This window comes from Cuculus canorus, chromosome 2, assembly GCF_017976375.1.
Source record: "Cuculus canorus isolate bCucCan1 chromosome 2, bCucCan1.pri, whole genome shotgun sequence".
In the NCBI taxonomy this organism is placed as follows: domain Eukaryota; kingdom Metazoa; phylum Chordata; class Aves; order Cuculiformes; family Cuculidae; genus Cuculus; species Cuculus canorus.
In genome coordinates, this window is record NC_071402.1 from 88,804,347 (window position 1) to 88,829,983 (window position 25,637).

The 25,637-nt window shown below is 39.6% G+C and overlaps 1 long non-coding RNA gene across 1 annotated transcript; it reads left to right on the plus strand.

Annotated features, from left to right (window-relative positions):
- The first annotated feature begins 2,671 nt into the window (after positions 1-2,671).
- On the plus strand, positions 2,672-24,791 carry LOC128851310 (uncharacterized). Its single transcript, XR_008448642.1, has 4 exons — positions 2,672-3,052; positions 4,717-4,782; positions 21,071-21,236; positions 23,697-24,791. It is a non-coding gene; the product is annotated as an uncharacterized LOC128851310 (long non-coding RNA).
- The last annotated feature ends 846 nt before the right edge of the window (positions 24,792-25,637 follow it).

The window sequence follows — 25,637 nt, forward strand, 5'->3', positions numbered from 1 at the left end:
TTCATCTTACCTCAGCTGCATATCTATTATACTTGTCTAATGAATATACTATTCCACTCTATCAGGGATCTTTGTTAACTTAGTGGGAACAAAGAATTAATAATCAGTAACTCTACTAAAGAAGTTCGTGTTTACCATCAACATGACTGGTTGATGTGCAGATGTTAGCCTGATGTGAAATTCTAGTTAGACATCATTTTGCGCTTGGCCAGTTCATTAACCCATGTCTTATATCTCTTTTGGCTGCATTTCGCACAGGGTTAGATATTTAAAGATGTGCTGGTGTTTGTTTACTGAACGTGGTTGGGATAACACAATCAAAGAGAGAGAAGCATAATTCGTGCTTCAGTTTACTTGTAGGCTTGCAGCTTTAAGGTGCCTTTTAGGTACAACTGTTTTCTCAAGTTCTGTGAAGCTTCATCTCTCATTGGTATATTTGGGATGAAATCCTGTGTCAGGTGATGCAGCATTGCTAGACAGTTCCCCCAACTGATGAACTAGGTAAACTTTGATTCCTTCTTTAGTTTTTGATTTACCTACCTGTAAGGGCCTTAAAGCCTGCACTTCACTGGAGTATAATTTTTGTCTTTTTTTAGAAAGAAGAGTTGAAGAAGTCGGAGGACTACTTGTTTTCTTGTAATTTTTATTCCCATATCCAATCCACAGAGCAGGAATGAGCAGTCATCAGACAAAGCACTTGCTATTAGTGTGCATGCATGTGTTTTACTACACACTTTGAAAAAGCACAAAACCCAAACCAAACTCAAACACACTCCATGCCCCCCACCACCACCCAGTTCTATGCTCCATGTTTGTCTTCAGGAGACAGAATTGCATGGTTGACTTTCTACTCTGCTTTTTTTTTTTTTCCACTGGATTACATTTGAAAGACTTTTTGGAAGACATACTTCTATTTTATTTCATTGTTTGTGTTCCACTATTGTTCACGTAGTGCCAGCATGTCATCTGGATCCAACAAGAAGCTAATAAACAAATCCTGACTGTCCTGTGGCAAGAGCTCCAACATGGGTGAAAGCCAAGGAAGTTTTGGAACTACTAGCAGTGTTTAACAGTGCTTTCAACACCGTTTTCAATTGAGAAAGTCAACTGACAAGATTTACATAGTGGTTTGTGAGAAATGTTGATAGTTAGTAGTTTGCAACTGAATATATTGATTTTCGTTCGAAGGGAAAAGACACAGACCACCCGAACTAACTGTTCATCTGTGAATATTTGTTTACGAGGGTATTATATGAAATATAAAGATGTTACACGTATTTCTCTGCCACTCCCTTCCCCCATCCCACCTCCTCACCCAGAAAAAAAAGTGCTTATTCATCAGTGGCACAGTTACTCATAGGTATTGAAGCAGTATTTTGGAACAACATTGTCTAAGCATAGATAATCCATCAGATTAAGGAAAAGGTTGAGGGTATAAAACCACCGCTGCTTTTAATTCCCATTTTCCAAGTCATGGGCAGCTGTGCTCTATGTGCTGTTTGGGTTTTAGACCAGGTCCTTCATGTTGCTTTATGCAAAATAAATAAAAGGTTCAGACATTGCCAGCCTTGGGTGGTCAGTCACATCTGTCACAGGTTTTACACTTAACCTTCCTCAGGATTAGTTTACTGGTGTCAGTGAGGTATCAGTGATGTGAGGTTAACAAGTACAAGAGATGATTCAAACCTCAGGTGTTCATAACACAGATCTGGTAACAAAGACCATCAGTTTCAGGAATGAGCTCTCTCCCCTCATCTCTCTCTTGCTACTGTCCTACTGACCATTCCTTCATGAAATATCATCAGATTTGTAAGTCTGTTTCTGGTGTAACACCACTGGGTGCAACACAGCTATATCAGGGAGAGACCTGGGACATTTTTACTGTACTCAGTTACATGAGCCATGTAAAGACAATCTTCCCACGCAGAGTATTTGCACAATGCTTTCCTGGAATTTGAGGGTGAAATACATCTTGCTTGTTGTGCTTCAGGCATTTCACCCGATGAGACAGAGCCCTGCTTGCTCGATCACATTAGCTGGATTAGATCAACAATGACAGTCTTCCAACTGGATCACTGTGAGTTTGTCTTCATTTTGTACCTGTTGATCGTCATCCAAGACAAGGTACTGGTCTGGATGGATCTTTGCTTGGCCCCAATGAACTATTTTATATTTTTTGAGCACCTGGTATGTTTTAAAAAAAAATGTTTGGGGATGTGCCACAAAAACTGATTTTTGAGACATTTGAAAAGAATTGCAAAGAAAATTCCTGAAATACATTTACTGCCAATAATATGTGATGACAAATAGCACTGTTTGAAAAACATCACTGTGGTCAACTTTTACATGGTTCATTAGATTGAATGGACCTAAGCAGTTTCTTGCCTATGTCACCCAAGGGTCCTTTTACTGCCTGCTGTTGTCCCTGGGTTGGACTGGGCTGCCAAAGCACTGCCATGTCCCATGCTTTTTTCATTACTGCGTGGAGTGCTAGAGCTTTTTCCACAGAAGTGGAGGGACTCATCCCTTTTCATTCTTGGGCTATAATCAGAGAAACTTAAGTTTGATGGTAACAAAAATAGTATAGGCAACTACATTTCAGTGTTTTCAGTGAGATCCATGGGTTCTATTTATCTTAATAGCCCTCTTGCTAATGTGTGTAGCTGTTTTTTTCATGGAGAACTCCTCTGCCTTATATAAACTATGTCTTCTTGTTCACAGAGTAACATCTTTTGCTTATATAATGCACGTAAGTCACACAATTTATACTGGGCTTCATGCTTCACTTCCTAGGATTCTCATCTCTTTTGTTTCCAAGTGAGGCTACAAGTTTGTTTGCTTTTTGGTTAGTTAGGCTTAAAATTATGAAACTACTAAGACTCCCTGTTTATACAGGCCTGTCTTTGGGTTAAGTGTTCCGTTTCAGGAAAACACACAGCTAGCTGCAAGTACCCATCACAAACTGCAGAAAGCATAGGAGTATCCCTGCTGTCCTCAGATGAACACCTGCTCTTCATTGCTCTACTCCTCTGAAGTGTTCCAAGGTTGTCAGGTGAGTCATTTACTATACCATTCAATGTGATGGGATTTAAATGGATCTGCTCATTATGACATATGGCCAATCTTTGCAGAGAGCGGAGATCCCATTAAAAAAATTCTCTGATGTAGCAGTCGAACTGCAGTCTAGAGCTCTGAATGACATTAGTAATGAATATTAAGAACTTCACTTGAAAAAAATACATTTAATTGCATTCATAATCAGTGGGGTAAGAAACAGCCCAACCTAATATTTATGAATTAAAGACACGTGCTGGAAAGATTCATACCACAGCCATGAAAGAGGACACGAGTTCTCAGGAGTAAGGAAAAGAATAGCAAGTAGTTGACTTACTATAGGCTGCATTGGGATGTCTAGAGCACAAAAGAGATGCATTAATACTGTCATTTTTTAAGGTCTTAAATCTTGACTTTGTTATGAATTTTTTTTTAACATAAAAAATTACAGCAAGACCTTGGCTTGTATTTTGAGGTAAAATAGAGAAATAAAAAAGCTGTGACATCAGAATGATGCCCGCATGCAGCTAAGCCCATATCCTGGCCTTCATCACCAGGGCCCACAGTCATCCTCGTTTCCCAAAAGTGCTAGACTGGTGTCCCATCTCTCTTCCTTTTCTCCACCACTACCTGGCTCCTCATTCTGCCCTCTGACCAGATCGCTATGAGCTCTCTTTGCTTGTGTTTGATATAGCATATTCCTCTACCAGCTAACCTGATTCTGGTTAGCCCTTTTTTTTTTTACTGATCTCAACTCCAGTCTCTTTACCCAAGTAGTCCCAGTCTCCCTTTCTTTCATTAATTTACTATTTCTTTCCCTCCCCTCTACTTTGTATTTAGGGCTCTTTTTTTTGGCTTTTTTTTTTCCCTTGTGATTTTGTCCAAAAGCTGTTTCTTCTATTTTACCTGTGAGTGAGAAAGTAGGCAACTGCTAACATAGGTGATGGAGGATGCAGAGTCTGTTGCAATACCTAACCCTGGTCCAGAGTAACCAGGAGTCTCATCTTTGGAGGAAAAAAAAATAATCTATATTTTTCCTCTGTACTTAGACTGAAGTATTTTCAGTTGTTGTTTGAGGAAGGGGCATGAACAGTCTGAATAAAATAGAACTTTATTGAGCTGGAAGATGCTTGATGACATTAGACCAGGGATATAATTATTTAGAGTGTTCAGCTAGCAGCTTTGCTAAAAATGCCAGAATGATTGAAAGCAAAATTAATTATGTAGAGCACAGTAAATTTTCTCTTACTCAACACCTCCATAGCCTATATATGGCTCCCTTTTTAGGATTCAGGGTGGGCTTATTGTAGAGCTTGGTTGCTGAGTTACCCAATCATAATGAGCTATTGTGTGCATCAGCTGAGCATGATAAAGCACTCCTAATGTGTCTACAATGCAAGGTATTTTAGTTTTGACATGAGTGTTGCAGGAAGACACAGCACTCCTGCACACCAACACATGGATAGACTCAGGTGGATGGTAGTGCCATTGATGGAATACAACTCCCACAAGTGCTGGAATATTTCTCGTCTGGTTCTAAATATAATATCTGAAAAAAACTAACTTATATTTGCCTGGCTGTATAAAAGTGCCATGTTAGAAAATATGTTAAATACGTTTTTGTCCCTTTAGTAAAATATGTAATTCTTTGCTTGTTTTTAGGGTCTCTCAGTGAAGAAGGTGGTTCTGTTCTGCTTACAAACTAAGAACATGAGTCAATTCTTCAGAGTAAGTACTTAGGCACCTGCTTAATTTTGCCATGTAAAGCAGCTTCTCACATATCAGTGATGTGAAATTAAAATCTTAACTCCAGAACTATTCAGGTGTTGTACCTAATTTTGGCCCCTTTATGTCTTTAAGGATCCTACATTTAGCAAGTGCTTTCTAACTCTCTCTTCTGAGGAAGTGCACAAATCCATAGCACAGAGATCAGTATCTCTTGGCTGCATCTCTGCTAGCACTCCTTTTGTCTTTCATCTCCTACCTTATTGTATTCCTTCTGGGCCTCAAGTGTTGGAGACAGCAGGAAAATTGTTATGGAAGCACAGAATACCTGGGATTAGGACCTTATTACCTGAGGTGTCTAAGTCTAGAATAAAACCTGTTGCTGTTTGGCAGGTCCGGTCTAGCTTATGAAAGATTTTCTTCTGTGCTCACCACTGCAATATCTGTGTGTTGGCAATGTGAAGAAAGAGAGACATAAAACACAGAGGACGCTCAGGAGCAAAGAACTGACGTAGTTTCCCAGATCATGCAGTTGTGACAAACCAGTTGGGTTGTTTAGACTGAGGCTTGAGGAAGCGAGAACAGAAAGGATCCTGGGAAGAGAAATAGCTACAGATCATTGTCTCTCTGGGTGCAACTGGTATCATTCTTGGCTGTAGGAATGGCATTTCCATCTCTTCTTTATTTGTGCATCTATTCACCTTCTTTCACAACCCTCTTCTGCCCAGTCATAAATTTAATGATTTTTTCCTGGGGAAAGAGACATATGTTCCTTGGCTTTTGAGCCCCTCAGGTCAGCTCAGGCCTCTGTCCATTGCTTCTGGTGCTCCTTTGCCCTGTGGTAGCACTTCTTGAGCAACGTGTAAATACCTATACATTTGTAAAGGTCCTGTTTCTCTGTTTCACAGTTTATAGAGTACTCTTTGCCAGATGAAAAGGGGGTGATGGTTATCACCCATTATGGTGTGGGTTGCTGGAGGTAGAGCTTGTGACCTAGGTCATGTGGAATGAAACATGTACTGCTTTGTATGAAGGAACCCTCCTGGGTAGCACAAGGTTGACATTTCCACAAGCATACCCCTCAGTAAATTTAATCCTGCATTCATGAGTTCAGTGCTGTCTACGTGTGAAGCAAATATGTTCCCTCAGGAGGTGGGGGAAAAAAAAAAATCCATACTTACTGATAAAAAAGTACAAAACACTGTTGGCACAAGGATTTCTGAACCTATTTGAGAATCCTATCATGTGCTGCTATAATAAGATATCTGGGAGATGGTAACTTTGTGCTTGATGAAAAAACATATTGTACAGCTTAATGAAATTTTGTCATGCACTTTGAATTGATTTCAGCAAGGGAGATATTTTCAAAGCAAATAAAGCTATTAATCTAATTAGTGCTTCAGCTAATATACTGAAATTATATTTGTATATCAATATGTCAGACAAATATTTGTATGAGATAGGCATTTCCATGACTATTCAGCTGAACTGAACAAATGAACTTCTTCGATTATAAGGGCCCTGTTTCCTACAGCTATACTTCACAGTTCATTTTCCAGTGAGAATGCTTAAATTAGGCTGCTAAATCCACAGTAATCTGATATAATTGGCTTTTCTTCTTTCCCCTCAAGTGATCTGGGCTGTCGGACAACTGAGCAATACTACTTGTTGACTCTCCAGTCTGTTTTTTATGAGGGCCGTGCTAATAGATCCAAGTCACAGGGCCTATACAGAATGTGGGGAGAGCTTTTTGAAATGGGGTGTTGATTAGCTTTGTACTATTACCATTTCTGGATAAGACGAAGCTGAGTGCATAGCATGACATGCTCTGGTACCTTGTTCTTCTAACAGTCCTATGTGTGATCCAATTTTTTTTTCCTTTGAAGCAATCAAGATAGTGTTGAGTGGTGGATATCATTCCTAGATGGGGCCAAGGCATGACTGTGGCCAAGACCAATGTTCTCAGAAGCATTCCAGGGTCTGATGCTTTGGCTACAGTATCTGTTTTCACCACTCTCAGCTGCTACTTGACAACTTCCAATGGACATGAATACCAGTTCATAGAATCATAGAATCACGGAATCATAGAATAGTTTGGGTTGGAAGGGACCTTAAATATCATCCAGTTCCAACCACCCTGCCATGGGCAGGGACACTTCTCACCAGACCAGGCTGTCCAAGGCCCCATCCAACCTGGCCTTGAACACCTCCAGGTATGAGGCATCCACAACTTCCCTGGGTAACTTGTGCCAGTGCCTCACCACTCTTATGGTGAAGAAATTCTTCCTTATGTCCAGTCTAAATCTGCCCCTTTTCAGTTTGTACCCATTGCCCCTACTCCTATCACTACAAGCTCATAATCATGCACAGTCAGTTGTAGGTCCTCACTTAGTTGTTGTGTAGATCTCTTTGGTGCATAGTCAGAGCTTTATTGAGACTGGAACGAGTTTGATTCCATTCCCTTTCAAATCTGTAGCAAAGCTCTCAATGGAGTGCAGGATCGGGCACATAGATCTGGATTCAAGGGTGGACCTATGTTTTGCAACTGTCTGCCTTGAACCACCTTGAGGGCAATACAGACCTTTGGTGTCTGGTGCTTTAAAGCACTGTATAGTAATCAAGGACAGTTAGGCACTTTGGAATGAGATCCGAAACAGCAAGCTCAAAAGTGCCAGGTACCAGTTAAAAGAAATACTGAAATCCAGAATATGTCTGAAATATTACTGCTCTCTAGGGGTAAGGCACCAGACACTATACTCCAGTTTAACATGACTCCATGCACACACCTGATATCCTAAAGAGATTGTTCCAGAGACCTGAATTCTTTTCTGCTGGTGGATATTCACAGCTTCAATCTCGAACTGCTGAACAAGATTCATTCCTCCCTCTTAAAATTTGACAGAAAAGCTGTATTCTCACACTTCATACAACACCTTACTGGCTGGAGCTCATCCAAGATCTGGCAGATCCAAGTCTGGTTTCCCACTTTGCTGGAAGTCGTCTCTCATCTCTAAGTGAATTGTGGGAATGCTCTCCAGTGCTCCTGCAAAAACTATTCCACTAGTTGGGCAATAATTCAAGTGAGCCATAGATAGCATGTAGTAAAGTTTGTATTTGTAAGCCTTGTGGCTAATGAACTCAGCCAAGGAGGAGAAATCCAGGATTTTGGCCCCTGTTTCTAGGACTGTTAACGTACTTCACTGTTTTATGTAAAGCTTAGAGGAGCAAAGGTCAGATCTCAGGGCTCCCCTTCTCAGCTAAGGAAATTCCTTCCAAGTCCCACATGATATCCAAATCCTTTCGGAATTTAAAGATTTTTCACTAGTCTGTGGGTCTTCCCTATGCCTCTGCCAGGTGTGCCTCCTGGAAATTAATGGATTCCATCTTTGGATGGAAAGATTACCTACATTTTTCTTCCCAAATTAAACCTTCATTTTGAATCTTCCTTTGAATCCTATGAGAAGTCATTCTACCTCAGAGGGAATTAACTGTTACATTGATTTTCAGTGTCATTCTGGCAGGTCTCATGGGTCCTCCATTATGTATCATAATATCACGTTCTTTTTGTGTGTAGTAAGTAGTTGGCAAATTATCCCCAGCTATGACATAAAAAAGCCCTTAAATGCTATCCTTTACCTGGGACGAATCTAAGAAACATAGCTGCTTGTGATTGAGATTACTGCCACAACAGAATGCACTGGATGGGACTGTGTGAAGAGGAATACCTGATGAAAATGTTGGATAGAAATTGGGGTGAAAAGAAGAGTGTGGAGAGAACATATCTGTGCAGAAGCCTAAAGGGAACAATCCATGGTGGGACTTCTATTCCTTTTGCATTGTGCCAGCTTATTTGTAGTTTCTTCTGAGGAAAGCTAGAGACACAATTTTCCGGAGAGATGAAAATACAGGAACTTTTCTGGTCAGTGACAGACTTGCAGAAGCATTACAGATAGCAGTTGCTTGAATTATCAGTCTGAAAACTTTTTGCTCTGGTGTATGTTACAGAACAGAGAGATTGCAACCAAGGAAATGTACATTAGCCAACTGATTTTGCAATGAGTTCTAATGCCATGCATTGATAAAAATGAAAAATTATAAATGTCAAATTACATTTATCTGTAGGTTTCCCTCCTGCCCTCATTTCACCTTGCACAGCAAAAGGAAAAATTGGCACAAGCTTCTATTAGGAAGAATTCAGTTTCTAGTCTATGGTGTCCTCTAGTAGAGATGCAATTCTGAAGTTCTATATGCTTTAGAGGCTCTTCATTTTGTTTCTTAAGAAAATACTTCACTGCAGTTGGAGAAAAGGGATGGATGTATTTTTCTAGTATTATATTTTGCTGGTTTCATAAAAGCCTACATTTGTCTTGAGGATATGGACCTTTAAATGGAGTAAACTACTGTCGTTATTAAAAACACCTTCCTGGAAAGAATTCAGAGATGTTCAAGACTAGTCTTTTTTTTCCCCTGGCACAGTACTCTAATTAACTCTCAACTATTTCTTGAGTAATAATTTTAAGGTCACTAGTTTGGCTGGGTATTTGGTAATAAAAATTACACCCCATGTCTGCAATAGGACCACTAATTTAAAATAGCCATTTGTTTCAAACTGACCTGTTTGCCAGCATAGCTAATGAAGTGTCACTTTAATATTTGAAGTACTGTTCTTTCAAAGTAATTACTATTTACTGGTAATTCTTCTTCATTTGATGGTTTATTAGGTACCTATAGGAATTTAAATTGGGCAACTGAAAAACTATAATTGTCTAACTAGCATAAGATTTTGCTATAAATATGCCTGGGCACCTGTTTAAGGAAGTTTTTTGTTTCTGTTTTTTCCACTGTGAAAGAATGGGGAAGGATTATTTGGGAGATGTTTACCTATTAATAAGACACTAGGAAAGAGCCAGCTGAAGGGGGCTGACATCCTAAGGAATGCAGGGACTTGTTTTGTCTAATTCTGCACCCACCCACGTGGGCGTCAACATTCCACTCAAACAAGTAGGACTTGGCCTCTCCTCTGGGAAGGGGGGAATAGATTTGGGGAAGGAGGGAAAGCTAAAACAGGAAAGAATTGACCTGAAAAGTAATTGCAGAAACAGTGTAAAACCAGCATTCTCTTAGAAAAAAAAGAAAATTGTAGTGGAAAAAATGTATTTGATAAAAATACTTGCCTGGTAAAAATTTGGTAAAAAATGACTTCCTTTTTGCTTTTCTATTCTGGCTTTTTAGTGAATATCTTCTTTTGTCCTCAATGCATCATAATGCTTTATATTGCCCACAAAATATAGCTATTTGAATTGAACTTCTTGCTAAAGAGATGTAGAGTTACGTGATGGCCTCCAGAAACTGATAAATGCATTAGAAAAGGACCAGGAAACATGCCTCTCTGAAAAACTCCTGCCTACTTTTGTTGAAAGTTAATAAAAGATCTTTCTGAGTGGGCATTACAGTTTACAATCCTATTAAACTTTTCTTTCCTCCCACTTGTGACTTTTTGGGTTTTTTGTTGTTGTTGAAACTTGAGTGCTTAACATTCTGTCCTTAAATGATTTTTAGGATTGTTTCTGTGACACCTGTGTTTTAAAGTTAGCCTTTAGCAATAATAGCTGTTGAACAATGTTTAGATTGCATGACATTTAAAGTGAGAGCTCTTTTATCTGCCTTTGTATTTTCCTTGTGTAATGTGATTCAATTACTAGTAAATTTATCATTTTCATATCCACAGAATGGGAGCTAAGAATCAAAGCAACCTGTGTTTCACTTACTTAGGCAGAACATTTTCGTAAAGCAGCAATCTCCGTTTCCCAAGATTAGGGGCTGATTTGTTTACACCATCCTAATGTCAAAAGAAAATAAATAATAGTTGGAAGCAGATCTTGACATGGAAATTTCTCCCCTGATAACTGAAGTTTAGCCAATTTATAGTCATCCAAAACCAAAGAACTTAGAATGGGAAATGTTCAGCCACACTATCTTTTGGTAGCTCTACCAGTACTTTTTCTTGGCTAGAATTTAAGAAAGGTAGGAATAGTGTTCCCTCCTCCAAAGGTACAGCATGTTAGGTTTGATTTGTGGCTTGTCCATGCTTGGGGAACGGGGATCACTGAAATGTCTATCCGCACCTGAATTCCAGTCTAGTTGTGTATCCAGTGGGTGGTGTGAATATGCTATGTCATTTGCTCCTAGGTGCGTCACCCAGTGGAGATTTGCCAGATGACTTCATCATCCCACTCAATCTTGCTACTGTATTTTGTATTTTTTCAGCAAGGAGACAGCAGAGTATCTTGGCAATCTGTGCATGCATTAATGAAGTGTCTGCCCACACTTCTTATCATCATTGGTAACCCTACGTTTGCTAACATAATGCACTATTTAAATAGCCTGTACAGTCTAATGTAGCTATATACATGCATAAACCACAAATTATTTTGTCATGCTTGCTATACTTTGTGCAAACATTTAATGAAAAGCACTGTTGCAAGACACAGAATACTGACTTATTTTGTTGATTTTTTGTGACTGAAACACTTAATTCTTCATAGCTACGTTAATATTTTTTGTCCACAAACTGGATGAGTTAGTATTAACATATTTTGATCTATGACAGACCCATGGAAAGCCTGGACCCAGTACCCTTTGTGGTCAGCCTTGAGAAAGAATTGAACCTGAATTCAGATTCGCTGCTTAGTCCCATTGTTAATTTGGATCCAAGTACAGACTAAACGCTTGTGGAAAGGATGGTAGACACTGCCTCTGGGCATGTGCATATGTGAATGAGTGTGTGTGTTTGTGTACATGTTCATGCATGCATGTGAACATGTATTGCCTGTATGTGACAGGTCTTACGTTGATTCACAGCAATATATTTTATATTTTCTATCTTTTTTTCCAATGCAGGAACTTTTCTATATGCTAATAGATGACTCAACATGAAGAAGTAAAAGAGATTTTCTTTGCATTCTTTAACTGTTTCCCCCCCTCTTCCCTGTTCTAGTGCATCAGAAAAACCCTCTTCCAGAGTAAGAAGGAAACACAGATGTAAAGTGAACTGTGATGAAAGAAGCTCTTGACATGGAATAATGCTGTGATGTTTGCTGTTTTTTTTGTCATGGTGCAAGCTCACAGGTACCATTTTGAGGCTCTCTTTCCTCATTGACTTAGCCCCTCTTATGTGCGTAGTCAATGGGAAACCTTGCAAAAGCTTAAATAAATACATACATTCAAACTAAAACTGAGCTGGCTTCCAGCAGTCTGGGTTCCCATTACCTTGTTTCAGTCAAAACACTTGTATGAAGCAATTCAATTGTATCAGAGTAAACAACATTGTGTACAAATTTATAAATACATTGCCTTGCCCATAACCGTTCTATGTTTGAATAAGGAACTTCACTGCCTTGAATGGATGATGTGTCCTGGAGTACTGAGCAGATGTCATTGCTCTCATGTAGGTAGTTTTGTGAACTGAGGAATATGGGGGGAAGGTGGCGAGAGATGTCATTCCTGTCCATCCTCAGTTGATATGATGTGTGTGTCCAGAGAAAGAAAAGCTGAAGGATACTCTCCAGGGTGACAAATCCTTCAATAGTGGGCTACTGGAAGGTGGTTCCCGGGGACATGTTTTTCTTGTGCTAAAGAGTGCATGTGGCAGGTTTTATCTCTTTGTCTTGGGAGGGAGTGAGTTCAGGAAGGAAGTTTATCTTTGCCCTTCTTTTTTCTCTCAGAGGTGCTTGAGTTTTTGTCCCATTTACTAATGGCTTCCCTTTGTGTAGTCTCATGTGTCAGAGGTCCTGTGTCCTAACACTGAAGACTGGCACAACTACATTCCTGCAACATTCAGCTTGTAGTCAGTGAAAAGCTGAGATGTGGAAGGCTTAGTCAATGGGAAGCTGCATGAGGGATTTGCAGATCATGGAGTCTTGTGTCAATAGCTTTCCTGATAGTAGCTTAAGGAAAGTCTCTGCTCTGGGACTCATCTGATGGGGTCACAAGACGTGATAGGGGGAGTGAGGACATGCTTGGTTCTCTCTGTGTTTGCTGTTAGACATTCTCCTGTGAAACACCTGTTGTCTTCTGCTTTCCAACTGCCCTCTGGTCCCAGGCTTCTCTACTGTTTCGCAGAGGGAATGGAAAGCACTACGTATTTGATAAGCTATCACTCAGGTGTATTTCCCTTCCACCAAAGTACCTGGTCCCTTTTTTCACAGGATTTCTGTGCTTTGATTTCTCACCATTCTTTATGCTTAGATCTGGCAGTTGTATGTCCCAGAGGTTCAGTAGATCTTTGACTCCCACCACCTCCTAATCCACCTCGCAAAATATGCTTTTAATGTCAGCTGAAGTTCACCATACTCAATATCAAATTAACACAACTTGAAAGATTTTGGTGAGGGTTTTTGGCTTGTACACTTACACCTCCCAAACCTGTGGCACAGGCAAGTTTCCATTGCAGTATTTGCTCACAGGAGGAACATGTGAAAGGAGCATGTTTTGAGAATGAATAAACATCAAAGTGGTTGCACATGAGCTGTCCTGAGAAGTTGTAGTGATTATCCTGGAAGATGGCGGAAGTGTTTATGTTATGTTTATGGCTAGAGGACTCAGTTCACATTTAGGTTCCTCTTTACCACAGAGGATAAAAATAGAGATGAGAAACCTTTCTTATGCACAGCCAGATTTGTTGATCTCTCTGCTTAATTACAGCAGAGAGAAGTTAGAGGTACCTGTGATCATCATTCCTGCTTGAATACACTCTACCATTTCTCAGAGAAGTGCATTTTTGCAGCTCTAGATTGAAAAGCTTGCTTTTTTTTTTTTTTTTTGTTCTTTTCTTATGGGCTTGCCTAGGAAGATACCCATCTTTAATATGAAGCTTTGAAGCATTATTATGGTAATGTCAGGTAACTGCTCTTCAACATAGATTGACAGCTAGCTATTAAATAAGGGTAGGGAAGAATGTGGTATCTATGTAGTGAATGATGCATGTGGTTATTTTAAAATGTTTTTTTTTTTTTATAAGCAGAGACATGGCAATTGCAGGTTTTCTTTGCCTTTTTGATTTAACAGCATTTCAGAGTCTTTTGCCAAACCACAAGTAAGAGCAACATTTAGATCAAACTGCAGTCTCAAAATATTTTCCCCACCCTGATTCAAGAACAAAGGATTTAATTTCTAATCAATTGCAAAATGCACTGCTGGTAGATAGTATCTTTTGCATGTGCCCATTTGAGCCTCTGAAACAATAAAAAAAGTATTGATTTCTCAAGTCACTCAATTCTGACCAGTTCTCACTAAGGTTTAAATTGGCAGATACCTGACAGCTGTAATGGATTAATCTTCAATAACAAGCTGAGCTCTGAATTGCTACTAGTTGGCACTGGTAGGGATACCAAGATGAACTCACAGAGCTTGGTACACATGCTCCTTTTTGCAGTCAAAATGACATGCTCTGCCAACCAAACAAAATTGCCAGCAGGAAAAATAACATTTTCCTCTTTTCCGTGTGTTTTGGGACTAGCATCTTTTTCCCATGCCTGGTTAATTATTTTCTTCTTTTCATGTAGTGAAGAGTATGGCAGGGATCAGGGCTATGGAAATGATGGACTATGGAAATGATGGTCATCTGCAGATACAGCATTGTAAAAAAGATTGTGTGAGCTCTCTCCAGTCTGGGGTTGGTAGCATGGCAGATGTTTCCCATCTCTCTCTCCTTTGGTTCCTGAAGCCTCCTGTAAAGAGCCTGCTACTATGCATATTTGACTTGCATAGGCTGTCTCTTCACTCTATGTAAATCCTTTAAGCAGAGGAATGCAAGTTCCATTTTCATTGTTATTTGGCTAAGAAAATAGTGAACTCCTGAACCTTTTTTTCTTACAATTTTAACTGAACTTGACCTAAATATAAAGTTAGAAAGCTGAATTAACTTTTTCCTCTTTGTTGTTGTGGTAGTGAAAGGGAAGGCAGAAATATCAGACTGCTTGTCCTTGCAGCTTGTCCAGCCTGATAGGCTGGTGGAAATGCCTGTGGGTCTCCCAGCTTGCTGGTTCCTTGCGGTAAAATACGAAGTGGGTCTGTCATGGCGTAACTTGCATTCTAGCCAGCAAGCAATTGCTAGCTCAAGTACTCCTGAAAATTGTTCACTGATTTTCCTTGTTTGCAGCACCTTTAATATAAAGTCCCCTTTCAGTTCTGTAAGTCATACCATTTCAAGTTCCACTGCACAGAGCAAAGTATAAAAGCAACTTTAAGAGAGTCTTCTTTGAATTTTAGAGTAGACCATGAGGGTATTATTAGAATACTGCTGCATATGTTCACTCCTGAGTCTGGTTCAGGAGAATGGTTGATGAGAAATCTCAGGTCCATTGCAGTCAAGACTTCTTTCCACAGGTTTCTTTGATTTTTTTTTTTTCTTTTTCTGCATTGCCACTTGGTGTGGTACATTCAAACACAGATCCAAAGCACAAGAATGTTGAGGAGTTTCGAAAACACAAAGGATCAGGGAATCAGCTTTGCTTTTTTTGTTTTCCTCAGGAAGAAGATGAATATGATCATGATTAAAAAGTTATTGTGAAGAGGGCAGTGATCAATCTTTAGCCGTGTTCACTGAGAAAAGGAGAGATTTATGTTTCAGCAGTGAAGTTAATTAATATTGTCTGTTAGGAGAAACAGTAGTCTTTGGAGATATGCTTAAGCATTGCAGCAGGCTACTTGCACAAGCAGTTGGTGTTCTCCCTCATAAGAGAATTTAAGAAGCAAGTTAGATAAAACTTTGTTTGGAAGGGTCTAGAAGTACTTTGTTCCTGTTTCCTGAAACCTTTTCAGTTTTCTTTCAGTCTGGCATTCCTGTGGGCTTCAGCTTTAACCCTGTAACTTCTGAAAAGGAATGCCCACCATATGCCAATAGAAAATTACCCAAATAAATACCATTAACACAACAGAACATTTAAAAGACCTCCCATGAATCCTCATCCTCCCATGGTGGAAAGTATATCAATGTGTACCCACAATGCTTAGAACTCCTATGGAGTTTATTTGAAAATAAAGCAGTGATGATATCTAATCTGTTAACCCTAGCAGGGAATCTGTTCCTCTACCTCAGATTGCAGGCATACCAAGAAGTGCTGAGATTGGCATGAGCAGTTCACATTTTTATTTGAGAGAAGCATAAATCCTAAGTATCTTGTTTGTGTGTAATTATTCTTGCCCTGAGGTTGCAGCATCTTGTGCACACAGCTGCATTGTGAACATTTTTCCAAGTTTATTTAGTACCGAGTGCAAGTACTTTACATGTCAGAGCTGGGAACGCTCCTGTTTCAGCTGACTCCACTCCTTTGGGGTGTTGTAGAGTGCTTGGGTGACTAAGCGAGAGGCAGTTGCACAAGCCTGGAGAGACAGGGAGCTTATTTAATCACATTAGAGAAAGAGAGAGTAGGCGCCTAGGAGCAGACAGAACTAATCTGTAAAGAGAGCGAGAGTGAGCAAGTATGTCTTACCAAAAGGATTTGGAGGTCAATGGATTGGCAGAGTGAGTGCACCTTTAACAGAGGATTTCCGTGTATTTTCTTGATTCATATATGTCCATATTTGAGAACTAAAGGCCTCAACTTGTACAAACACACAGCAACAAGCAGCTTTTGACCTGAAGCTGTTCCAACTTTACTTTACTTCTTTACTCAACATGACTTCACTTCTTATTTGATTTTGCCCCCCACCCACCTAAATTTTTAAGAGATAAACAAATGTGTTGGTGGCAGTCACCTGAGATTTGATTAATCAGTACCTTGATGCTTTCCTGTCCTCTTTAAATTGCTTTGTGCGTTCTTTCTTAGTAGTGTAGAGGGCAAAGTGAGCCTGTTGTGTGGCAGAGATGCCACCTGGAAAGAGAGATCTCAGCAGTAGTGAGGATTCTTGGGGCTTTTTCGCCTCTGCTTTACTGAAGTTGTAATGGGCAAGTTGAGGGGCTGGACTGTTACCTTATAGAATTAACTTGTATTATCTGTTCTTGGTTGAAACAGATGCATGATAACAACATTCCAGCTAAATGCCAGTAACAGAGCATATCTGAAATGCCTGTGCATCTATAGTAAATGTAAAAGGAACGAGTTGATGAAGTGCTTAGGGACATGGTTTAAGGGAGTGTTAGGAATGGTTGGACTCGATGATCCAGTGGGTCCTTTCCAACCTGGTGATTCTATGACTCTATGATTCTATCTAGGCACTCACATTTTATAGCCCTTGCAGTTTACATTTTTTCTATTTCCCAGAGTAGTGTTTTTGTAGTAAATGATAAATTGGTTTTATTCTTCACTCAGCTCTCTTACAACACATTATTAATGGAAGTTTATTATGTAACAAATCCAGATATACTAATAGACTGGGTCACTATGTAGTTTTGTATGTCCACTGCAGGTAAAGATTGCCAGTACTTGATGCAGGAAGGAGAGAACAAGGAAGAAATGCCTATAGTATGTATAATCCTTAGTAATGCTTCTTGTTACAGTTTGTAATCATCTTTATTTTCAGAGTCAGAGGTGGGACATGACCTGTAAATGAACTCCAGCCTTCAGCCTTTTTTCAGTGTAGACATTTAAGGGAATAATTTTCTGTGTGAGTATATAAAAACATATATAAGTATGTGTTTATCACTTCTTGACGTCCAATCTGTAGGCAGACCAGGAATATTGTAATTGACTGAGACTTGTTATGGGGAAAAATTTGATCATCTTGTGATTTTTATGAGATGACTGATTTCTTGAATGATGTCAGTATACCATGAGGCCAGCCATGTGAGCAAGATATCGGGTTTTAATACAGCTTACAAAATGGAGAGGTAGAATCTATTTTGGAAACAACAATGTTAGAGCAGATATGAAACTGTCACATGGGGGAATTCAAAGAACTGGAATTCAAAATCTAAGGCTTATTTCAAACCAGCACCAGTTCCTTGTAAAATGGAAGCAGAGATGACTATGACAATAACGGTAAATAACACAGCTATTTAAATTCTCAATGCAGTTTTCTCCAGGTGACAAAATTGAAAAATCCCCTCCTGTTGCTTTTTGGGGGGTGTCAGAAGGACCAAGCAGCTACCTGTGTAAAGCAATTTTCATAAATGTTCAAACTAGATGAATCTCCATTTCAGGTTTTATTGCAGCCTTGCAATTTGGGCTAGGTTCTCTGAACTTTGCTAACCTTGGCAGATCTACAGGGAAAGCCTGCAAAATCCTTGAGTTCAAAGCAGGCAAAATATATGACACCTTTTGAAAGTTTGGCTTTGAGTGTTGAGTTTATTTGAACTTATGTTAACCAAAGCCAATAAAAAATAGTTTGCATGAGCTCCCGCAAGGTGAAATTCCAGCAAGGAGGAAAGTATGAGAATAGACAACCTGTTTGCCAAACAGTTATTTTTATTTGTGTTAAAGGGAGAAAGTTGGTATAGTTTTAGCACTTTTATGTTTGATTTAAGGTAGGAATAAGGAACATTATAGCTTAAGGGTATTATGTAAGAAATATTATTCCTCTGTAAAGATATTCCAAGCAACTTGGACTGTATCTATTAAGTCACAGCACAACAGACTTCTCTTTCTGGGTAGTTTATATTTCATTATGCTAATACTTGTGAATACCGAGGAAGAGAATAAAGCATGAGGTAGAGATTAAAATATGAATAGTCAATCAGCCATATTTAAAAATAAATAAATATATGAAATAGAAATGAAATCTGGCCAAAAGAAATTGCATATTGCAGTGGAAGGATCAATCTGTGGACATTACACTTAAATGAGGGCCTAAGGTTCTACCAGGCAAGAAATAAGCTTGAACAGCCAACAGTCAGGGATAGAAAGAGATCCTACAGATATGGAATTAAAGGTTGGTGGGGGTAGAAGGATGCTCCCTTTTTCTTAAAATTTTTTTTAACCTAAAACTCTGAAGAAGGATTATAGCTGAGGATGACTGAGGTGCAACAGAGATGACAAAACTGTTGTGGAGATAACTACAAAGTTTGCTGGTTGCATGTTATCCCTCATTAGGTACTTAATTGATACTATTATGATATGACATATTACTGAATGGAGGTCCCAGAAGAGTAAATCACAAGACTTCAGCTTCACCTGGAAATGATGTTAGGCATCTAAGTGAATATTTAAGGATATGACAAAGGAGATGGGGTAGGAGGCTACGTATGTATTTGTAGACCTTGAAACAGTTAAGGAGATGGTGAGAAGAAGAGGAATAGCAGAAATTGTGAGTGGAGTGCAGGCACTGGAGTATAACTGACTTGTGAAAGACAGAAGTAAAGGTAAACAATGTGATGTTACTGTAAGCCTTTAATGAGATAGATAAGGAGATAATATGAGTTAAATAACCAACCTAATAGAGCCAAAGATGTTCTGGGGAAGTATGATTGCTGAGGTAGTGTGGTATATCTACCAATGACCTCAAGAACTGGATTTGGTAGATATAGATCTTGCTTGTTAAAGTTCTGCTCTATGGGAGGCTTTGGCTTCCCAGATTATACAGGGGGACAAATAGCTGAATTCAGACACTTCTGAATGCAATAACCAACAGAGTTCCTCTCTAGTAAATGAAACTGCAACAGGCAATACTGTTTTAGATCTAACACTGTTAAGTTGTGGAAGGAGGCAGAAAATAACCTTGGCTTGAGTGATTTCAGTTTCAATTAAAATGAAGGATAATCAAGGCAGATGTACAGCAAAGCTTCTCAGTTTCGGGTAGATGGCATTTGATACATTTAGGGAGTTAGCTAAAGCCTGAAGATCTCAAGAGAACAGGATTGTAAAGCAAGGCTGGCCATTCTTTGAATTGAAGGTACAAAAAAAGACTGGAACAGCCATGTCTTGCAAAGTGAAAAACCTGGAGGAAAAGTTATCAGATGTGGCTGAATATGAAGTAGAAAAAAAGACCAGGTAAACAAAGAAAGCCACATGTGAGAGGTCAGGAAATGTACAGGTAAAATGAGAATTGGCAGGAGTCAGTTGGTAGGTTTAGACTCTGCAAAGAGAGTTAAAAATAAATAGTAAAAGGTCCTTCAGCCGCACAAATAAAAGGGAAAAAAGAAAGTAATTGGGCATGGCCCAATAATTTATCAGATACTTTTCTTCTCTGTTTAAGTTAGGATGCTGATTCTGAATATGCAGGCATTGCAGGTTTTTAGCGGAAATGAAGACCAGGAGAAGTGGGATCAAATATCTAAAGGTGTTCAGTGTTGGAGGAAGACTGCATCATCATACTCTTGGTGTCTGGAAAGAACCAATACATGTAACTGTGGGCTCAAGAACAATGTTTTGTTTGTACTTAACAAAGGAAGGAAGGTATTGGAGAATGACTTTGAAGAAGGTGTAAAGACAGCCCTGTTGGGTTTCATGGTATTGGTAGCAACTGTTCTGTAGGAGAGAAAGGGCACATGGGAATGTAAAAAGGCAATAAAACACAAGAGAGGAGACTTAGTATGGTCAAGGTAAACCTAGTCACTACCTCTGATAAAAGCAGTGCTATTTCTAGTCATGGAAGCACAGTCCTTCTCGCTTAGCTTCCAGTATGATGTAGCATGTAAAACTGTGAGAGGAGCTGGGAGATGGCAGAAAAATTGTGATTAATGGATGAGCTAAAGGGCAGATTTAAATGAAAAGAGATGTCTCGGACTGGAGAGAAATTACTATTGAAACCTCTCAAGGATTGGTCTTGGGATCGTTCTTCCATGATAATTGTATTAGAGACAGTCACCCAGAGAGTGAAACTGGCTGCAACAGAGTAAGGAGGTAATGTTAGACAGGCTGAGTACCTGGAGAACAGATCAAGGCATAAAATGAGAGATGGGGAGAGAAATAGATGTGAGGTCAGTTATAGTGAAAGGAAATGTGAGACTCTTGCTAAAATAATTTCTGCTGTAAGTGGGGGTTCACCAGTCAGGACGAGGTGAAGAGAAGGAAAACACTGATGTAATAGGTATAGAGTAACTGAATATCATCAGGACTGTATGTGTGTCAGTGAAACAACTGTCCAGGTCCTGGAGTGTAGCAAGCAACCTAATTTCAGTATACACATATATAAATGCTATTGTGCTCTGTTATACACTCTGACTCTTAGGGTGGGATACAAACTGATGGATTTTTTTGACAGGCATTTCTATTTGTGTTCAAATATGAATACAGCCTTTTGCATGTGCCACTTACCCTGTTTCTTCTCTTTAATGCTGAGCCTGGGATTTAGAAGAGCACAGAGCTGCGCAATGTTTCTTAATACAAAATTTAGGTTTGACTGTTATTGGCAGGTTGTATTTCTGAGAAGACTGCTTTGAAATGGCAAATATCATCCTAACTGAAATCCTCTTACCTGCTACTGGATTTGTCAAGCCAATCCACTCTGAGTGTGCTGGCAGGAGAAGGGGTACCACTGTTGCCTGTGGAGAGGAGTCCATTTAACTCCAACTAGAGGAGGTAAGGATTAGCCAGCTTTTATACTGGATCCTCTATATTTGCCTCCATTCCAGCTACCCATTCCCTTTCTGTGCTGTCTTCTCTTCCTCTTCATAAGACATGTTTTGTTCTCCTTCTCAGCAGTAGCTGTCAAGATAATATGTAAGATTGATGATATCTAGAGTTTATCCTTTGAGTGTTTCATCACATTTTGAGATACTGGAATAGACACTGTCTCTGCCTCTATCTATCTCTCTGGCATGCAGCACAGTCCTTCCCCTTGGGCTAATACTATGTTTTATACCTGGAGGTTTACAACATCAGTTGTTAAAACAGATTCTGCTGCATACTGGGAGTTGGCTTCCATTTGCACCCCGTTTCTCCTTGGATGAGGATGATGTGCAGCATGGTAAATCTGTTTAAGGGTCCACAAAGGGCTGCCTCACTGCTGGGTTGGATTTTTTCCTTTAGGTAAGCAATTGATTATGTCCACTTTCTGTGTTTGAGCAAGAGTGATTTCTTCAGTCAGAAGATTTAAGTGATCAAGCCTAGCTTGTGATGCTGCACATCTTAATGCCATATATGCTTGACAAGGGAGGGGAGAACTGAGAATTATATTTTGATCCTCTTGTGCTTTGAGAGAGGAGGGATGTTTTCCGCTTTTGACTGGGCTGGCACATGGAAATGTCTGTCACTTTCTTTATGTTTAGTAGTTGGCCTGTTTGTTTGTGGTCTGATCCACTGCCATTGCACATAGGGTAGGTACACTTAAGAGGAATGCAAAGGATTTCAGTTGTTTGAGAAGAGGTGGGTGGGGGCCTCCAGAGTCCATGAATTCATTAAAATTCCACGTTGTGTTGCAGGGTAAATGCGTGGGCCTTAATATGCAGGGCTCCAACAGGTAAATACTCGAATCTTGGATACAAGACAAAGCAAGTTTTTACCTGCCCTTCATCCAAGAAGCTCATCAAGTACTCTACATCCACCCAAAAGGCAGTGTTCACCGCTACCTGAATATAATGCAAACCGATAGATGCAAGCGCAGGTTAGGGGCAGCAATCTACCTTTAGATGGATATCTGCCACAAGTGTGTGCATGTGTTTACACTTAAGAAAACTTATTCTCGGTTTAGAAGAAACCAGACACTCTTTATGTTGCTGTTCTCTTTGAACACGCGTTGCTTTGCTGACAGCATCCATTTGCACTGTGGATTGTATAAACAACTCTTAGTACCTCGAGCTGCCTTCCCAAACCCCAAAAGTCACAAAGCATCCACTAAGCAATTAGTCTCATGGATCAGAAGCACAGAGAATAGGGGCCGAAGACTGCCTGCAGGCGCCCTGCCTTTGTGCACTCTCATTGAACCCTATGAGGTAATTTGGCCCTTTTCAGACGCAGTCTGCTCCATATGCTACAATCCTCTCATACCGAAGCTGGTAAATTTGCTTAGAGCAATTTCATTGTAGTCTTGACTCTGCGGTCACCAAGCCCACAGCAACGTTCCTCGTTCCTCGTATCAGGTGGGGGACCAAGGGAACCATGGTACTCTCCATCCAGCCTCATTGTTCAGACGCAGTACAATAACTGGGCACTGAATTTGCTCTTCTTGTTTGCAAATATGTGAATGTACAAAGGTGACTCGTGAACCCATGGTGGCACAGTAAAAGGGATTACTTACCCTTAGGAGCTGTACCTATGGTAGTTCTCACTTGTGCTTCTGCAGCTAGAGTTGTCCACAACTTGTGGGGTTTCTGGAGGCTTGTCCTTCATTCAACATGCCTCTTCTCTAGTTACTTGCTCCTTTCACTGGACAACTCATCTGGGGGATGTGAAACCACACAGCTTTAGATCTCTTTCATTTATTTCTCTTTTTAAAAATAAAATAAAAGTTTAAAAGAAAGCTGTGGTCACAGAAAAAAAATAATTTCTTGACTGTAACAAGGGAATGAAAACATCTGCATGAAGAGAAAACACTGAAAGTAGAGAACTGTGTTATTCTTAGGAGAGAATGTTGGGATTAAGGTTTAAAAAAATCTTTTTCTTTTTAAGGCTTCCAGTTTCTACAGGTTTCAGTTACTTCAAGGATCAGGCATTTAAAAGATATTTTCTTGATCTAACATTTTTTGCACGACCTGAGTATTTTGAAAGGCTTCCTGCGCATACATGTCAGTTACTTGATCTGATCATTGTTTTAATAGAAATATTATTTAACTAACCATGAGTTAATTTTTTTGGCCTTCTGGGAACCAGCCACAAATAGTAGCAAGTTATTGTTTAACCTGGCTAAAGCTGAAGTCCTTGTCTTCTTTGCTATTTCCCACCATTGACAACATTACTTACAACTCTTACAACTGTTTTTACTTTTTTCTTAGTGGCGGTAGAATATTATTCAAATAAAGCATGTGATATCCTTAAAAGTCATCTTCATGTAACTATTTTCTAATCCCTTGTAATCTACTCTTTTTTTTTTTTCTGTCCAAGGGTATGAATAGATGCTCCGTAAGGACAGAAGGGATTGTTTGACATCTGTTGTGTACAGCAGTTAGCATACAGAAACAATAACCATAACCAGAGTCTGCCTGGCCTTTACTTCAGTGTAAGGATATTGGAAAACTCACTGGAATTGTTTCCGCCTGGTTGCCTGCAAAATGGGATAACTTTCAAGATATTTTCCAAGAAGGGAAAATGATTAATCAAAATGAAAGGGTGACTTATTTAAACTATTCCGGAAATTTTCAGATTTTTGGTTCAAGTTTGCATAATTTTGTTTTGAATTCTCTTTTCCATCATGTTTCCATAAATGTGTCCATCAGAGATGTACAAGGACCTGCTGACAGAGTGCAAATGTAGCACAGAAGATGGCAGATGTAGCCTCACCATGGCACCTGCGGTCAGTAGCTTGCACCTTCCCTGTTTTGAAATGAGCAGAGACATTCAGAGTGACATGAAGTGTTTCAAAACTTCCTTCTGTGTTTGCATTGAGGTTTTGAAATCAAAAAGATGCTGAGGCCAGTGAGAGAAGAGCACTGTTTGTTGGGAACTATCGTGTAAGACTATTGTGTTCCACGGTGATGTGTTAGGAAAATATGCATGATATATGTGAGAATCCCCATTTCTAGCAAACATGTTCTGCTGCACACAAGTATTAGCTCTGACGTTTACTGCTCAATCAGTTAGAACACTAGTAGGCCATAGGCTGGTTTCGTAGGGATGTCAGAGCTGTTGCTCCAGTGTCATGAAGGCCTACACTAGCTTACATATTTAGTCTAAATGCCAAATAAACCAATCACTTCCAAAAAGATGAGACTGAGTGTGTAGCTGTGGCTTTGTTTTAAGAAAGAAAAGGTGCATAGAATAATCAAGGTCTCTTGGAAAATGGCCTTGCACTTGAATGCAAACAAATGGATGCATCTGGAAACAAAAAGAGCTGCACCATGCCTTGTGGTGTGAGAAGGGGTGACACATGTCCTGGAGGGCAGTGATTCTGCAGAAGATTTCAGATCGGGGGCCAAGTAGCTTCGGAGTCCTTCCCAGGCTGGTATTGTGGCCAAAAGGATTAAGGCAGCCTTTGAATGTAAAGAAACAGGTAGGAGCAATAAACAGGAGCTTAAGGCTTTTATTTACCTGTGTGAAGAGCACTTTACTGGTGAGGACCACATGGAATGAAATGTCGCCTGAAACTCATAATCCAAAAGAAAGTTGAAAAACAGAACGGAGGCAGAGAAGATGGAGAAAAGATGTGTTGGGATGGGGAAGTGGGAAATACCTGGGAAAAATATTTTTATATTCCTCTGTGGTTGAATTCATATAATAACAAAACATTTTCAGGACTGTGCTGAACTCTCCATCTCCAGAGGTGGCCAAATCAAAACCATGAGACCAGCTGTCTTGCCAGAGATATGTGTAGTTAAACACAGCACTTAATCTTAGCTCAGTGGCAACAGAGCAAAAATTTCTTAATATTTTCTACATAATGCCATTTGCAGAAAATATTATGGGCTCAAAATTTATCAGATGTATAGGTGGAGCTAATATAATTCTTTGTGATAGGCTGCATGTTTGTAAAAGCAACCTGGGAGGACTTTAAAGTAACTGCAGGAAAAGGCATTTATTGGCCTTGTGGCTGTCCCAGTCAGACACTGAAGAAAAGGCTTTTCTGTTACCATTGGTCAAAGCTAGGCTGTCCTTCCTATTTCCGTGCAGTAGGTGAATCCGATCAAGGAAATACAAAAAATAGCAATGTTGTAGAACTTGTCCTAATACCATCAGGCTTTAAATAAACCATAAACACTCCCTGGAATCGTTTACGGGTAGGCAAATAAAACAAAAACAATTTAAAGATGATAAAACTCTGTTGACATGAATAGCATTCAGGTAAACCACTTTGAGCATATTTCAAACATAAGCCAGCATGTATTTAAT